The sequence below is a fragment of the Oryctolagus cuniculus genome, chromosome 11, assembly GCF_964237555.1.
Source record: "Oryctolagus cuniculus chromosome 11, mOryCun1.1, whole genome shotgun sequence".
In the NCBI taxonomy this organism is placed as follows: Eukaryota; Metazoa; Chordata; class Mammalia; order Lagomorpha; family Leporidae; genus Oryctolagus; species Oryctolagus cuniculus.
Genome location: NC_091442.1, coordinates 40,286,832 through 40,305,709, shown reverse-complemented (window position 1 = coordinate 40,305,709; position 18,878 = coordinate 40,286,832). Strand labels below are relative to the sequence as shown.

Here is an 18,878-nt window from a genome sequence, read left to right as displayed (position 1 = left end):
CTACTGCAGGATTGGCTCACTCATGCTGAGTATTGCTGGTCTTGAGGAGGAAGTCAGTTTGTCTGGAACTAGAGGTAAATAGGGGAGGATAAGGCATATAGGACATTTTGCTCTGCAGAAATTTAGGGTCACTTGTGTTTCACATTCATTCATTCACTCAATCATTCATTTATCAAAGTAATCTTTTTTAAAAAGATTTATTTATTATTTATTTGAAAGTCAGAGTTACAGAGAGAGAGGGAAGAGACAAAGAGAGAGAGAGAAAGAGAGAGAGAGAGGTCTTTCATCTGCTGGTTCACTCTCTAGATGGCCTCAATGGTCAGGGCTGGGCCAGGTTGAAGCCAGGAGCCAGGAGCTTCTTCCAGGTCTCCCTTGTAGGTTTTAGGGCCCTAAGCACCTGGGCCATCTTCCACTGCTTTTCCCAGGCAACTGGATCAGAAGTGGAATAGCTAGGAAACGAACTAGAACCTATATAGGATGCTGGCATTGCAGGTGGCAGCTTTAATGGCTATGCCACAACACCAGCCCCAAAGTAATTATTCTTTCAGCATATAGTTATTGAATCCATACAATGTGCCAGGAAAAGAGCTAGGTACATTATATGTATTATTAATCTATTAAGCATCCAGTAAATATTTATTGATCTCCTAGAATGTGCCTGTGCTGTATTGGAAACTGACAGTTAATCATAGGATAGGCATAGCTTTTTTTTTTTTTTTTTTTTTTTTTTTTTTTGACAGATAGAGTTAGACAGTGAGAAAGAGAGACAGAGAGAAAGGTCTTCCTTCTGTTGGTTCACCTCAAATATGGCCGCCACGGCCAGAGCTACGCTGATCCGAAGCGTGGAGCCAGGTGCTTCCTCCTGGTCTCCCATGTGGGTGCAGGAGCCCAAGCACTCGGGCCATCCTCCACTGCCTTCCCGGGCCACAGCAGAATGCTGAACTGGAAGAGGAACAGCCGGGACTAGAACCCAGTGCTCATATGGGATGCCGGTGCTGCAGGTGGAGGATTAACCAAGTGAGCCACGGTGCCAGTCCCCAGGCATAGCTTTTGATCTCACAGCTTTCCTGGGGTTTTTGAGGGGGAGAGCCGACCATGGTCTGAATGTTTGAGTCCTCCCCAAGTTCATGTGTTGAAACACAATCACCAAGATGATGGTGTCACGAGGTGGAGCCTCTGGGGTGAGGAGGTCATGAGGGAAGAACTCTCATGAATGAGATGGGTGTGCTTTGAAAAGAAACGCCAGAGAAATGCTGTACTCCTTCCACCATGTAGACACAGAGGAAAAACGCATTCTACAGACCAGAGAACAGGCTCTCACCAGACACCACATGTGCCGGCAACTTGATCTGGGACTTCACTATCTCCAGAACTGGGAACATAAACCTCCGTAAATTACAAGCCTCCCAGCTTAGGTATTCAGTTATAGCAGCCAGAATGGACTAAGACAGCGATCAGTCATGCAGAGGTCCAAATTGTGTGGGACCTGCAACTTAGGCAATTTTGGAAGTCCTAGTTGCCAAAAAGAAGATTTAATTACAAACCCAAACCTATGCACGTGTATGGCCCTGATGCTGAAGATCTACGAACCTCAGAGGTTGTGTGTGCCGTGAGCTATTTCATAGTCTACATCTGTGTCTCCCAATTGGTGGGTCCCCAATCACTGGAAATCTACTTCTTTGGGGACTGAAAAGCATTTAAGTCTTCCAGTGTCTTTTAATACATGCAAATTCCCCTAAATGAGATCACAGCTTAAGGTGTTATTATCCCACAGGGGGCCAAGTAGGTGTCAAATAAATATTGAATTCATTAATTAAAGGGGTAAATGGAACCTTGCTAGTGAGGCACAGAGTAGAAAAACGTAGGGTGAGGGAGTTTCAGGGATGCTAACTGAAAACAAAATGTATAGGGAAGGCAGGAGCATTCTTTTTTTTAATGTTTTATTTATTTATTTATTTGAGAGGTGGAGTTACAGACAGAGAGAGGGAGAGACAGAGAGAAAGGTTTTCCATCCATTGGTTCACTCCCCAAATGGCAGCAATGGCTGGAGCTAGGCTGATCCCAAGCCACGAGCCTAAAGCTTCTTTTGGATCTCCCATGTGGGTGCAGGGGCCCAAGTGCTTGAGCCATCTTCTACTGTTCCCAGGCCATGGAAGAGAGCTGGATAGGAAGAGGAGCAGCCAGGACTAGATACTGGCACCACAGGCTGAGGATTAACCTACAGTGCCACAGCGCCGGCCCCTGGGCAGGGGCATTCTAAGTATGGCACCTTCCTCTGTAAGGTCTACCTGCTGAAGGTGAGGAAGTTCCGTTAAGGTCCTCAGTAATTTTGTCACCATTGCTAGAGCAAAGCCCCCAGGACACTGGGGTGGCCCCAGCATATGTGATCAGATCTCCCCAGGGCACAACTTGCAGAAGAGATCATTATCCATTCATTAATTATCCACTCTTGACTAGAACCTCACTCCACAGAATTCCCATTATGTCCAAATAATATTTATAGTAGCGAGTCATTTCAATGTACTTTGTTTCTATTTTTTCAATAGAAACAACACATGTAGGTTAGTCAGCCAAAGGCCAGCCACAGGGAGACAAAAGGGTCAGTGAAGCTGAGGGGCATGGATGCCAGCAACTAAGAAATGAGTGGATGGAAGCCCAGGAGAGAATGAGATGAGGCCAAATTCAAAGAGAAGGCTGTGCTCAATTATAGGAAGAGAGAGTGTGGCTGGGCCACAGTGGCTTGGCCAGCCTGGCCTGTGTGAGAGAGGTCACTGGACATGCTCCCTAAGAGGCTCATGGTACTGAACACTGCTTACCTAACAGGGATTCTGTATGCTTCATGGAGAATTGTGATGTAATGATTTTTAATTCCATGAAATAATTTAAAGATAGAAATACAGCCCCCATCAAAACCACACATTCAGTCAAGAAGATCTGGGACTAATGTTAGAAATTTTGCCATCTATTTGGAGGAGGCTGATGGAAATCCAGTGGCTCTGGAATTTTAAGGGAGATAATGCAGAAGGCATGCCTGTACTGAAAAGGAAAAAAGGTAGAAAAAAAATAAAAACAATTTTTAGCGGTCTGGTGCTTACTGTACCCCAAAGTGTGTCAGGAAGCCTTGTTTTTTTTTCATAGTTTTTAGGGGAGATTTCAGCTTTCTTTTAGTCATGGGGGAATGTGGTCATTCATTCATCTATTTGTTCATTACTTCGTTTGTTCATAATTCTTAAGCATCCCAGGTTCTCATAGTCTGATCTCCCTACTCACATCAAGAAACACACTTCAATGTCGTTAAGAAAAGGAGGTAGGAAGGAAGGGAACTCCAAGTTATTTTTAAGATTATTTATTTGAAAGGGAGAGAAAGAGAAATCTTCCAGAGGTCTGCAACTTCCAGGGCTGTTGGGTCTCCCATCTTGGTCTCCCATGTGGGTGGCAGGCACTCAAGCATTTGATTCGTCATTAGCTGCTTCTCAAGCACATTCATGAAGCCGAAAACAAAGTGGTATGGCCAGAGTAGCCAGGAGACAGGCATCCCAAGCAGCGGTTTAATCCCTATTTCTAAGATGTTACTTAAGAGTTATCACCAAAACCAAGATTATAAATTATAATCATCTTGTATTCTATTTCATCCTTTCCCTGCTGCAGTTCTATGAAATCGTTTTCCTTCCTTAATTTATAAATAAAAGAGGTTTATTAAGCACACAGTTTTCGAGGTTGAAAGTTCAAGATTGTGTGGCCTCATTGGTTCAGCTTCTGGTGAGGGCCTCCTGGCTGGGTCACCACAAGGCTAATAGCACCATGGCAAAGCATGTGCCAGAGGGAGAGATCATGTGACAGAAAACCAGAGGCAATAGTGAGTGTCTAGTCTTGCTCTTTTATAAAACCTTCTTGCAGGAACTATCTTAATTTCCTCTGAGGGCGGCACGTTCACTGACCTAAAGGCCTCCCGCTAGGCCCCACATCTAAAAGGTCTCAATACCTCTTAACATAACCATTCTGGGGACCAAGCTTCCAACACATGAACCCTTGGGATACAAAGTACATGCACCGCACTTCACACCTGGCGTTCAAGCTTCACGTCCGTCTTACAATGCAAAGTGCATTCACCCATGCCCATAGTCCCAAATTCCTAATTAATCCAGCATAACTCAACCTGCACCACTCTTAGCTATCTCCTTCTCAAAGAAAATAGTTCAAATCAAACAAACTACAAGTTCCCCCTTATCTCTCCTCAAACCTCAGCTTGTTCCACTCTCTTGTCTTGAAAATACAATGTTATTCTGACCTCCCTCAGTAACTCCCCACTTTGCCTCCCACATGCTGAAAGAGGTCCTTTCCTTTTCTACCTTCTATTTAAATCTACAGGAGAAAAGTCCAGAAATCTTCTGAGGAGAAGAACAGGAGATTGAAAGGACAGTCACCTCTACTAGGTTTGGGACACTTACAAATGAATGGCTGATGCCTGAATCAATCCCATGTTCATTCTAGGTATGGATAGTGAGCTTCTATTGTGTGCCAGACACCACACCAGGTTCTGTGGACATAGAAGTGGGTAAGACATCATACCTGCCCTCCAGAAGTTGAGCAGATTGGTGCATTAGGCAAAGAAGCAAACAATTAATTACAACACCATGTGATAAGCAACCCTTCCAGATATGTGCACAGACCTCTAAGGGACCTTGGCTGGAGCAGGAGAGGTGAGCTATTCTGAAAACTGGGGGAATATTCTAGGGAGAGGCATCTTCTGAAACAAAGTTATTAGGGGTCAGTTGGGTTGGAACAGGGATGCACAGAGAGGACTGGAATGACCGTTTTCCAAGTTGATGTACAGGGGACATTGCAGAACGGAGACATTTTCACTGTGGCACTTACAGGTCCTTGTCCCTACAGTTTTCCCTTTCTTCTGACCTTCTCTTGCACATAGAATTTTAACTCCCAGCTGCCTCACTCCACCTCTGCTGATAAAATCCAGATAGTTCAATGTCTGCTAATCCACAAGAATAATTCCTCCCCTTTCCTGCTAAAGCCTATCACCATTCCACCCTCTTCATCAGTTAGAATGCCCTACAAAGTCTTCTCATGACTTGGCCTTCTAGAATAGAGGTTCATAATAAGGATGTCTGATCTATTTTACTACATCAAGGTGGTAGCAGACCATTTCATTTGGGAAACTACATGGTTCTGCATAGCTGAGTACGAAAATATGGAATGGGGACAAGAGCAGTAGGGAACAGGGTCATTGAGGTAACCAAGGAAATGCAATTTATGGCAGGACTTGAAAATAATCTTCAAGATTAGGACTTTGTCCTGAAGACGATCAGGATCCACGAAGCAAGAGAGTGGCTTGGAACTAAGACTGTGTTAACTTATGGTCAGAAAATGGGGAGAAAGAATAATGGGAGCAAGGATAACGTTTAGGAGGTAGCTGCAGCGCACCAGGTGAGAGAAGAAGGTATCCACTGGGGATGCTGGCTCAGGCCTGATTATACCTGCTCCAGAGGACACCATCCTCTCTCCTTTAACTGCACAATTGTGTGACTACAGTGAAGAGCCACTTGGTATCTTCAGTACAATCAATGCCACATAATTGGTATTCTGTAATAATTCATTGCTTTGAATGGAAATGTTTTGGAAGTAACCATGTTTGGGGTTACATAAGTGAGGGATGGTGCAAGAACATACTGCCCTAAAAACCAGAAGAAAAGTTGTATTTTTCATTTTCTATGATGTGATCTAAAAACATTACAATAATAGAACTTATCAAATGACTGTTTACTCTTGTGTCTGTTGTAGCTTGCAATTCTGACTTATGGATATTTTATTAAGATACATATGAAAAAACTACCCAGATTTTGCAGTTTTACTACCATCTAGGCCAAAAAAAAATTGTAAATATTTGCAAGTAAATTCTTCAGGTGAGACTGATGGTCTGTAGTATTTTAAAGCTTGATGGGCTAGCCCTTCAGAATTGCCTGTTGTTTCTCTACATTGTGTTCTCTAGCAAAGCCTTTGAACATCTATGTAGCATGCTTATAGAGTGTTAGCAGATGCTAAGACACTTTATTAGCTGATTTATTGAGCCATTGAGGGTCATTCTTTGAAAAATTGATAGAGAAATCCAGACATAGTAGAAGTTCGAGAAATCAGACATCAAGCTTTGGAACAATGGTAGCTAGTAACCTTCTCTTTTTGTGAACATACCAACCTAATTCAAAACAGAGCAATGTCTGTGTGAGTGGTTACAGTTTATTTTCTTTTCAGTTAAAGAAATTTCAGGAAAAGTATGAGAGAGAGAGGAAAAAGGGATGAGAAAAAGACAAAGACAGAGAGGAATGCAAGTTCAATTTGTGTGTTATAGGAAATACAAATGTACCTGGTACATTCTTGCAATTTGTCCCTCTTTAGATCTTTTGTTAAGAAGTAACTTTATTTCTGTATGCAGCTAAAGTTTATATATATATATGTAATATGCATATATATGCATATCACATAAGTATATACATATAAAATGAGTCACAAGATAATAACCTCCTCTAAACATCTGGAATGAAGGTTGAATTTGCCAGGAAAAAAAAAGGAAAAAGAAAAAGCTTTTTAGTTAGGTGGAGTAGGAAGTATAAATAAATGGCTGGATTAGAGGGGCACTTGGAATATCTTCCTCCCAAAACCACATTTGATGACTAGAACTTGGCATCTGTTCCTTTCAGCAATGCATTTTGCTTTTCGGGGTTTTATGTTGAGTGCAAATAGCCCTGGAAGAGTGAATGGAAGAAAGCCACTACCTATTTAGTGTGAATGTGTTTTAATATGTCCTCCTTAGGACAGACAAAATAAAGTAGAAATGATAAAACTGGGAGGGGCAGGACAAAAAAGACAAAGGGCTTACAAGGTGATCAAATAGCCACTGCTTGGCACCCCTTCGTTGCCACTCTGTAGTCAAACAGGACTAGATTACCGCATTGCTACTAGTTGTTTGGGTATCCCCCAAAGACGTGTTAAAGGCTTAATCCCCAAAGTCTTACGTTAAGAATTAACAGATTAATGCTAATGATTAACAGATTAAAGGAGAAAATTGAATTGAATTTATGGTGCCAGAAGGAGGAGCCTTGGGGAAATAGTTAGATTGGATTATGCTACTGGTGAGGAGACTTCATGATGGAATCAAGAGTTCTTTATAAGGGAGAACACAGTGACATGGATGATGACAATCATGCTCTTTGCATCTCTGCTTCCTGCCTCATCATGTGATTCCTTCCCTCACCCATGATCCTGGTCCACTGCCATCCTCCATCCTTGGCAGATGAATGAGGCAAAGGGGCCTACCCAACCTTGAATATTAACCTCCAAAACCTTGAGCCAAAATAAACCTGTGGCTTCACAAGTTAGCTTATCTTAGGTATTTCATTGTAGTTGCAAAAACCTGCCTAACACACTAATTTCACAGTTTTCTCCATGTGTTACCATGTTGCTAAAAGAACATCACACCTGATTGTTAGTTCATGTAATGATTTTCTCTTAAAATTTACAGAGCATAAGATGCTTTAATAACCAGGAGGAACCCAACCTACTGACTCTCTAGAATCCTATCAGATCATGAATCATCAGACATCTGATTAAAATTGTCCATGTTCTGGATCTTCTCAAAATTTGTTTTGAATTTATATTTAAGGAGAAATCTCCCATTGGTTTTCACAATGCAAAAAGTCACAATCAGGGGAAATAAGGAAACAATGGCAGAAATGCTCTCAGTCATTGGCCAACACCTGACTTTATTGTGCAAAGAATGGTGTCAGAAATATGATTTTTTGGATGCCAACTTCAACAAGTCATTGCCATTTAAAAAAACATGATGGGCAGTTCACATTGCTCATTAATACCACAGCAACTGGGTTTCAAGGTCTGATTAAAACTAAGTGGCTAGATTTGCATACAATAAATGAAAAAAGTGACTTCCAACCCCAATCTCACAGGCCTAATCAGCCTCACAATACAATATCATTAAAAGTTGCATGCTAATTATACTTAATTGTTCCATGCAAACAGAAGCCACTTCTTCCAGAAGATAGAAATTTTCCAAAAGCTGAAGTCTTGCTAATTTATCTAAAAAAGACTCAAGAAACTTAGGTCACCTAGAAAGTAAGATTGAGAAAGTGCAAGAAAAATCTCCCAGGAGTTTGTTTTTGCTTTGTTTTGTTTTTCTAAATTATGAAAAGGTCCAACTTTTTTTATTGAAAGGGTTCAGTCCTTCAGTAAAGAAAGACAGTTAATTTAACCTGCTTATTAATTCTACTCATTGACAAAATGAGAAACTGCAAAATTAAAAATAAATAAAATGTGTTCATCGTATTTTCAGTTCAAACATATTATTGATAGCATTAAATCCCAACGTGGCCTTTTTGAATTGTTCTGTAATTAATCCTAGAGGGTCACATGGACAGTAAAATATGAGACATGTTTTATGAGAACACCAAACTGATCTATGCTCAATACTGTAAATCCAGTGATCAATTGCCAGTAGTCAAATAGGGGAAAAATGGCTAAAATGAATACCATGAATAAATGGATTGCTAGAACAACATCTTATTTATTTATTATTTATTTATTTGAAATGCAGAGCTACAGGGAAGCAGAGGCAGAGAGAGAGAGGTCTTCCATTCCACTGGTTCACTCCCCAAATGCCCACAACGACTGGAGCTGCGCCGATCCAAAGCCAGGAGCCAGGTGTTTCTTCCAGGTCTCCCATGTGGGTGGAGGGGCCCAAGGACTTGGGCCACCTTTCACTGCTTTTACAGGCCATACCAGAGAGCTGGATTGGAAGAGGAGCAGCCAGGACTCGAACGGGCACCCATATGGGATGCTAGTGCCACAGATGGAGGATTAACCTACTGTGCCACAGCGCCGGCCCCGATCTCATTTATTTTGTATTTAGAGGTATCCTGATTAGATGCTGCCTTAATCTGGGCCTGGAAATTTGTAATCACAGCAACTTATGAGTCAGGACCAAGGGTTTGTGGTGTAGTCATATTTTACCACCTCTTGGGAAACAATACTACAAAGTTTGAAATAGCCTCAAGGCCTATAGTCTATTACCCTCTGAGAAAGCTAAGCTAGGCTAATAAAATAATATTTTAAACTAATAAACATTTCTGGATGTGGGTTGTTTTGCAAAAGGGAAATTAATATCAAAGAGAAAAGTGAAACTAAATACATGATATAATTTTAAAATCAGGAAGGGTTTAGACTAGAAAATGTATTTCAGAAGAAATTCCACCCCACAAGTTGTGCTCTATTCTGTTCCATTACCTTTCATGCCTAAAACCTATGAATAAAACACCATATATGGAGGTGCTGCTGCTTTTAGATGTATCTTGCTCAAAGAGACTTGCATTGTGATCTTTCCCAGGTTTCATTCTAGGTTTTGGGAAAAATGAGAAAGAAATGGAGAAGGAAAATGAAAGAAGAGGAAAAGGGACAATGAGGGTGAAGAATTTCAGACATTTGGCCCATAATTAGAGGTCCTGCTCAGTTTTAATGCTAAAAAGATCAAAATATTCACTGTATTGTCTTCTGCTTTCATCATCTTTCACTTTTCCTTCATTAAGACTTTAAATTTTCTGACATCAACGGTATCCCTTTAAAAACAACTGATGCAGTGGCCGGCGCCGCGGCTCACTAGGCTAATCCTCCGCCTTGCGGCGCCGGCACACCGGGTTCTAGTCCCGGTCAGGGCGCCTGATTCTGTCCCAGTTGCCCCTCTTCCAGGTCAGCTCTCTGCTGTGGCCAGGGAGTGCAGTGGAGGATGGCCCAAGTGCTTGGGCCCTGCACCCCATGGGAGACCAGGAGAAGTACCTGGCTCCTGCCATCGGATCAGTGTGGTGTGCCAGCCGCAGCGCACCGGCCGCAGTGGCCATTGGAGGGTGAACCAACAGCAAAGGAAGACCTTTCTCTCTCTCTCTCTCTCTCTCTCTCTCTCACTGTCCACTCTGCCTGTCAAAAAAAAAAAAAAAAAAAAAAAAAAAAAAAACCTGATGCAGGGTAGGTGCTTAGCCTAGCAGTCAAGGTGCCATTTAAGCCACCCATGTGTCATATTGAAGTATATGGGTTTGATTCCCAATTCCGAATCCTAACTCCAGTTTCCTGTGAATGCAGACCTTGTGAGATGGGGTTGTGGTGGCTTAAGTAATTGGGTCCCCAGTGCCCATGTAGGATACCTGGGTCAAGTTATTTCACTCCAGGTTAAAACTCCACCCAGTCCCAGCTGTTGAGGGCATTTGGGTATTAAATTAGTAGATGAGATCCCAATCTTACAATTTCAATCTCTCTCCTTCTCCTATTTCCAACATAAATAAAAAATAATTGATTCATAATTTATTTATTTGAAAGGCAGTTACGCAGGCAGAGAGAGACAGAGAGAGAGAGAAAGAGAAGAGGTCTTCCATCTGTTGGTTCACCCACTTCCCAAATGGCTGCAGCAGCCAGAACTGTGCCGATCCAGAGCCAGGAGCCAGGAGCTTCTTTCAGGTCTCCCACACATGTGCAGGGGTCCAACAACTTGGGCTATCCTTTACTAGTCCATAGTAGAGAGCTGGATAAGAAGTGGGGCAGCCAGGACTTGAACCAGCACCCATAAGGGATGCTGGCACTGCAGGAGGTGGCTTTACCTGCTATGCCACAGTGCCAGCCTCAAAAAATTTGATTTTTATGACTTTTTAGCAAGCATGACTTCCACAGCAAATGAAAAAACATAGCAAGAATGGGTCTCATTTATTGGCCTCTGATCATAGGGATTCATCTGCGTAAACTCATGTATAAAATAGTTCATGAAATGGTTCTTGAGATTTAATTATCCTTTCCCTTCCTCCTACCTATTCCCTAACTCTGCCACCACCAAGTCTCCCTACAAAAAAATTGTCTTACTAGAAATTTCCTCTTCATCATTAATAGAAGTCCTACCCTGCTGTTTTCTCACTTAAATTTACCTAACTTGAAACTTAACTAGTTTTTCTTTCTCTCATGTGTTATTGTTCCCGAATTTTGCTTTTTATTTAAAAATTATACAAAACTTGAAAATTTGGCAAAAAGACAGCACATGTTGTAATGGGCCAAAGTGCCATCCATAAATTATGCATAGGAATATACTCTGTTCAACTTGCTGATGACTACTGATAAAAGACCCCAAATTTAGTGAGGCTACATGCCATTTTACAGATTTTTTATTCAAGAGAGACACAAATAATTTAAATGATCTTTCCAAAAACTGTGCTTTTTTTTGTCCTGCAGGGAATGAGCTAGTTTGATATTTAATTTAGCAACCTTATCTTCATACTCCTTTATTAAGTTTCCAGTAAATATCGAGCTCTTCAAATATTCCTTGAATTGGTTCTATCACCTTACAGGTTCTCTCATTTATGAATGAGTTGAACAAAATCTTTGATACATTTACTCTACTCTTGTGTGAGAGTTATAGTTTTAACTTTATTGAAAATTACACTTTGGTGATAACATTTTTTCCTTAGAGATTTCTATCACCTATCATATTGTTTAATTAACTGGTTTTACTTTTCAATTACATGTGAAACTTTCAGAATAGGAGCCTTTCTTTTCTGTATCAAAGCATCCTTCATGAGTGCCTGCACTTCCTAAGTAGTGCTCAAAAATGTTGTTAGCATATTGTGGAACTCAATTTTGTGACTCTGCACTTTTCCTTAATCAAGGATGCACAGTCACTTCCATTTGCCCCCAAAGGCTTCCATTTGTCTCTCAGGTTGGCATCAGTGTGACTAAAGAAGCTTTGTTAAAATTTGTCTTAAGGGGCCTGCAGCGCCGACATCCCACATGGGCGCTGGTTCGAGTCCTGGCTGCTCGTCTTCCAATCCAGCTCTCTGTTGTGGCCTGGGAGAGCAGTGGAGAATGGCCCAAATCCTTGGGCCCCTGCACCTGTGTGGGAGACCCAGAGGAAGCTCCTGGCTCCTAGCTTTGGATCAGCTCAGCTCTGGAGGTTGCAGTCATTTGGGGAGTGGACCAGCAGACGGAAGACCTCTTTTTCTCTCTGGCTCTACCTCTCTCTGTAACTTTGTCTTTCAAATAAATAAAAATAAATCTTTTTTAAAAAAAACTCATCTTAAATAACATCAATTAGATCATTGCCTGCCTTACCTAGTATTTCCACAGATGTGTACATCCTAAGAAAGATGAGTATCTGTAAGCATGCTTCTATTGTTCTCATACTTAATAAAAGACATACATATTAATATCTACACTCTAGTTAACAGTAGGAAATTCCACTAATGGAAAGCCAACAGGCAACCTTGTCATCTATACTATGGTTTCTGTGAATTCTACCAGCATAAATATTGTTAATGTAACAGTAAAACTTGCTTCTTGGTGTATAAAGACGCTGAATAATTTTTTTTTTTTTTTTTTTTTTTTTTTTTTTTTGCTGAAAACAGTCTTTTTCTGGGCCAGGTGCCAATGATTTCCAGTACTAAATATGTAACTGAAAGGGAAAAAAATAGAAAGAAAAACAAGCACTGATAGCAGTAACCAAGACAGGCTTCAAATATTGTTAGGGAATTTCTGTCATTTCAAAATAAATCCAAGTCTACAATACCCACATAGCTTCACTGAAAAGCCCATGGTTAACAAGACTTCAAAAACTTTGTTTGATCAGTTTCTCATATTCCCTTACCATACATAATTACTAGGACATTTTGTTTTTGGCTGGTGGAACATATACTTTATTTTTCAATTGGTTTAAATTACTATAAACAGCTGAAAGATTTGAGTAATATGGGTCAGATTCCTTTTTATTCCAGTCTGGTAGCTACTATACAATTAGGACCTTTTTATTATTCCCTAACTGCTAGTTGCAGATGTAAAACAATAAGTATTTTATCTTGTTCAGTAACTGTACCTTGCATTCCATAGTAAATCCTTATAGTGATCTCAGGCTACTGACTTCAATAATATAACAGATTAAGGACTCTAGAACAAGACAGTGTCTTTTCAAAGTATGTATGGAATCCCCAGACACTCTAAATGCCATAGTTTTAAATGTGTCCAAGTAGTATCACTTTATAAACTTTTAAACACAAAAGAAGTTACAAAGAGCTGTGATGTACGCAGGGTAACTAAACCACAAGAGCTACTTTGTATAATTGTTAAAAAAATCTCTAGGGATGGCTCTTTGGTGGAGAAGTTAAGACACCACTTAGGAAGCCTGCATCCCATATTGGAATGCCCTGGTCCAAGTGCCAGGCTGTACTCCAGATTCATGCTTTCTGCTAACGTGCACCCCGGCAGGTAGCAGATGATGATGCAAACACCTGGGGCTCTACACCCAAATGGGAGACATGGAGGGAGTTCCTGGGTCCTGGCTTCATCTGCTCCAGTCTCAACTGTTATGGGCATTTGAGGAAGGAGCCAGCAAATGGGAAATCAGTCTCAATCAATCAATCAATCAATCACTCTCTCTTCCTCCTTACCTTTCTCTCTACATTTCAAATGAATAATGAGTAAAAAACTTTTAAAAATTCTTAAAGAAAAGGAATGTTTAAATCCTTTTTTACAAGGACTTATAATTTCATCACTCCCAGTGTAGTAAATGCATACATACTTGATGCTTACCAATATTGGTAACATGACATTAGGAAGATCTCTGGGAATTAAGCAAGAAAAAAGATGTCTCTGATGTTTAAAATGAATGTCAGAATCCCAAACAAAAACCCATACATGTGAGTCAGTTTCTGAGGCTCCTGCTTAGCTTTAATTGACCCCTTGATCACTCATAGTTCCGGTTATCAAGTTCTCCACTCATAGCACAAAAAAGCACCAAGTCAGAGAGGCAAGTGATATACCAAAGCAACATGCTGTCTTGTCCATGTACTATATAATTCTGGGTCCAAACATACTTGCCTATTTCAATATTGGAACTAGGCAAAAGATAACTAAGCTTCTTATTCAAGGAAATATATATTCTTGTAGAATGTATCTGTAAAGTAACTGAAAATCTTTCTTATTAGCATGAATAACTTGATCATCAAGGATAGCTTTAAATATCTCACATCACTGTGTTCAGCAATACAGAGCTCTTATGGCATAAACTGAACCCAATCCCAATCACTCCCTACCTTCAAGATCTTACCTTAAAATCACCCAATCGATACCCTATACTAAAAATATCACCTACCTTAATTTTGAAATACTACCAATACTGTCAAAGTGATGATATCCATTCTATAATAGGTTTAAAGATTAGGCTATAGATTACACCTTTGCTTGATCAATAGGTTTTTCTGGTGGCCTTCTGAAAGATTGACAGTCCAAATAGGCAAAGTGACAATAAGAAGAAGTAGAAGCCACTGTGACAGGAAACATATGAAACTCTGCAAGTCAAGCACAGAAACTTAAAAATGCATAGCAGTCCTGGTCTGTAGTATTTTCCTTTATTTCAGGAATCTCTCACAATGGTTTTTAAGTGGCCAAATTAGTAATGTATTGTTAAATCGTGTTCAATGTAATCTGTTTGAAGAAATATATAATATATTTTGCCAAGGATTCTATACATATTAAATATCCTATAATAATATTTGTAAAGTTTGGGGAAATATGAAAAGTTCTCTGGAAAACTTGAATGTCCAGAAAGATGTATTCTCAAGATCTCCAGATAAGATACTACCATGTTGTTTTCATTCAATTACCAGTTTTTCAGTTGCAAAGGAATGTTGTTCTTTGGTCCTAAATGGTCCACAATTCAAGGAATTCGTGTTTGACTAAAGGCAGGTAAATCTACAGGCTTGAATTTTGTAATCTGAGTTCTTTCTAGCTCTACAATATTCTAGGCATGTGACACAGCAAGTTATTTAACTGTTCTGACCCTCAGTTTTTTTTAATCTATTAAGAAACAAAAAATAATTATATCAACTTCACCAAACTAATGTAATAATTATAAGCACCTTGTTTGTTAGATGAATAAAGGAACTAATTAATGTATAGACTCAGGCACTTTTATAAGTATTTGACATGCATTAAGTCACTTAACATGGGGGCTGGTGTTGTAGGGCAGTGGGTAAAGCTGCCTGCAGTGCCAGCATCCCATATGGGCTCCCGTTCGAGTCCCGGCTGCTCCACTTCCAATCCAGCTCTCTGTTATGGCCTGGGAAAACAGTATAAGATGGCTCAAGCCCTTGGGCCCCTGCACCTGCATGGGAGACCCAGAAGAAGCTCCTGGCTCCTGGCTCTGTAATGGCACAGCTCCAGCCATTGAGGCCAATTGGGGAGTGAACCATCAGATGGAAGATCTCTCTCTCTCTCTCTTTCTCTCTCTCGTTCTCTCTCCCTCTGCCTCTCCTCTCTCTTTGTAACTCTGACTTTCAAATAAATAAATAAATCTAAAAAAAAAGTCACTTAACACATAAACTTGTGCTGAGGTAGGAGCTATTAATATCATTAGTCTACAGATTAGAAAACTGAGGCACAGAGTATTAAATAATTTCCTAAAGTGATAGAGCTAGAAAATAGAGAGCTGAACTCAAATCAAGTTAGCCGGATAGCTCTTCTCTTTCCCACTATGCTACTAGGACAGAAATGATTAAAAAAAAAAAAGCAATGCAAGGTTCAAGAGATTACTTTGCCTTTGAAAAACTACCAAAAATTATTTAATATTCAAGAGAATACGGGTTGATTCTTCTGTATAATGAAAAGTCCTGGAGATAGTTATGAATTTCTTTACAATTTTTTTGAATTTCAGGAAAAACTTAATCTTGTTCAATTATTTCTTATTCTGATGAAATTCCACTCATATGTTTCACAAACATGGAGAAATTGCTTCATAAAAGGTAAAAATGATGCACTGAAAGCTTAATTAGTGACTTTGTTTCCTGCAGCATCATGAAGAGACATTTTAAGATGTGATCCTCCAAGTTGGATCTAACCAAATTGCAATGTGGCTGAAGAGAAAATACTGTTAATATCCCACAGGTCATACCAAGGAAAATACATCTGTGGGGATACATGGTTGGAGACAGAATGAGATCTATAAAACTTGAAGATAAGATTACTTTTGAGAATAAAATTACATAAAAATAACCTAAAATAAATGAGATCAGCCTTTGATAAAATATTTTTAAATCCTTGCTAAATTGTAATCTTTGCCTGGGTAGCTGAAAATTTTTCATACTCATATTCTAAGCATGGTGAATAATATGTGGATATAAGTTAGTCATTCTTTACAACCAACAAGAATAAAGACTGCAACATTCTGCATTTTAAAAATGGGAGTCTGGGGCCGGGGCTATGGTGCAGCGGGTTAACACCCTGGCCTGAAGTGCTGGAATCCCATATGGGTGCTGGTTTGAGACCCGGCTGCTCCACTTCCAATCCAGCTCTCTGCTATGGCCTGGGAAAGCAGTAGAGGATGGCCCAAGACTTTGGGCCCCTGCATCCAACATGGGAGACCTGGAAGAAGCTCCTGGCTCCTGGCTTCGGATCAGCTCAGCTCCGGCTGTTGCAGCCGTCTGGGAAGTGAACCAGCAGATAGAAGACCTCTCTCTCTCTCTCTCTCTTTCTGCCTCTGCCTCTCTATAACACTGCCTTCCAAATAAATAAATAAATCTTTAAAAAAAGAGAAAGGTAAAGGTAAGTGATAGGTAGAAGCTTTAGGAATCAACTTCTCTTTCACTTCTATGATGGATGATAGTGCCAGATAAAGGCAGCTGTCAGCAAGTCCCAGAGTGAAAGCGATGGGTATAGACCCACAGATGCTTAAATGGACATGGGTAGAAACTAAATCTTTGTGGTTGTAAGCTACTGAAATGTTGAGGACACATGTTAGATCACTATAGCCTAAGCTATCCCGATTGATCAATAGAATTGAACTAAATGCTCCTTCTACATGAGCTCAAGTGCTCTGGTTTGTAATAGCTTTGAGACATCATTTTAATAAGTCATATGCATGCAATTTCACATTTTAAATGCCCATAGATACAAAAATCATAAGCTTAATATATATGTTGAAAATTAATTCACAGAAACATATCAAACAAAACAATCTTTACATTAGCCCTTTATTCACATGGTACTTAAAATCTGTATCATATGAAACACCTCAAATGATTGAATCTTGATAAAAACACACTGAATTGAAAAGTGAGTTAGGGCTACAGACATCATTTATGTACCCTCCTTAAAAAACACTAGCTAATTATTTTTCCTTTCTTCTATCTTCCTAATATAATTTCCTCAGCTTTGAGCTGAGGAAGTCAGACTACTCTGAACAGTAGTAATTCAGAAAACTAATTAGTTGTGTAGTAGGTAGTTGTATTTTGGGAGGTTGTTATATGGAACTTTCTCAACGTAAAATTTAGAACAGTATTTTGATACCTAAAGATCAGTTTCCTAAAATTGAAAAAGAAATAAGAGGTTAGAACTGACTTTTTTTTCCCTTTTAAACCAGTCACTCAGGAAAAATACTAAAAAGAAAAAGAAGATGGGAGGAAGGCAAGGAGAAGAAAGGAGTGTTAATAAAGCATCACCGAGAACAAGGAGATTATGGTGGACAAATACGACTTTCCCAAACCTTTGCAATGAATGGCAAATCTCTGAAGTTGGTGCAACCGCTTTTCATTTTCCTTTTTTTTTTTTTTTTTTTTTTTTTTTTGACAGGCAGAGTGGACAGTGAGAGAGAGAGACAGAGAGAAAGGTCTTCCTTTGCCGTTGGTTCACCCTCCAATGGCTGCCGCGGCCAGCGCGCTGCGACCGGCGCACCGCGCTGATCCGATGGCAGGAGCCAGGAGCCAAGTGCTTTTCCTGGTCTCCCATGGGGTGCAGGGCCCAAGCACCTGGGCCATCCTCCACTGCACTCCCTGGCCACAGCAGAGGGCTGGCCTGGAAGAGGGGCAACCGGGACAGAATCCGGCGCCCCGACCGGGACTAGAACCCGGTGTGCCGGCGCCGCTAGGCGGAGGATTAGCCTAGTGAGCCGCGGCGCCGGCCTTCATTTTCCTTTAAAGTCTGCCAGTGAGGGTTAGAGGGGACACAATTTGCTTCATGGGAATGTGGCTGCTGTTGTTTTCCTGACTTGTCATCCTAAAATGCTGGGCAATGCCAAACATGTTGCAATGCCGTGAGCAGCATGCTGTAAAGCAATGCACTGTTTGTTCAGTGAGAGTCTACCCAGGCGAGTGTTGAAGGCTGAGGTTTTCTAACTGAGGTGTGAACAAGGACATGGCGTTATGATTCTTCTAACTTCGTCACTTTCCAGGAGAGGAAAGCATGGCAACTTTTTAATGGAAGGGAACCCATTTTCAAATGAAACACTGCAAATGGCTGAAAAAGCAAAAGCAGATCTTGACTGCTGCATTCAGCCCCATTTTGATTATCTGACCTCTATCCCTTTTTGAAGGAACCTAAAATGGTTTGCAACTCAAAATTAAAATTCTAGCCCCTGCCCTCCCTTGCCTAAATGCCTTCTGCTCTCACAATTAGGCAACCTTCCACCCTCTCTAGGAGACTGTTTCTTGTCACTTCAGAATGTTCATCAGGTCTTGATACCAACACACAAAGCTTTCATTGACTGAACATTCATTGAGTCATCCCATATCCATTCTGCAAGTATTTACTGAATTATTTGTTGCATGTTGGGCAATATGCTCAATTACGGATGGAATGGTCAGCAAGAAAGACCTTGTCTTTATCCTTATAGAGCTCGTAAACTAGGATGAAGAAGACACGTAAATAATCATGTAAATGTAAAAATACTTCCTTAAGAGGAAAAGATAGAGCTCAGATCCAAAGGACAAGTTACCTAACTAACTTAGGAACTAACTTAGGTGATGAGGGAGGGACATTTCATCTACACAGCCCAGCCCTAGCATACG

At 40.4% G+C, this 18,878-nt stretch overlaps 1 protein-coding gene and 1 long non-coding RNA gene across 7 annotated transcripts in view; one reads left to right on the top strand and one right to left on the bottom strand.

Annotated features, from left to right (window-relative positions):
• MACROD2 (mono-ADP ribosylhydrolase 2) overlaps positions 1-18,878 on the bottom strand; it is a 2,173,823-nt gene that overhangs the window by 815,288 nt on the left and 1,339,657 nt on the right. The window lies entirely within an intron of this gene.
• On the top strand, positions 2,858-17,628 carry LOC127491135 (uncharacterized). The gene is made up of 3 exons (XR_007919671.2): positions 2,858-3,052; positions 4,492-4,700; positions 17,464-17,628. It is a non-coding gene; the product is annotated as an uncharacterized lncRNA (long non-coding RNA).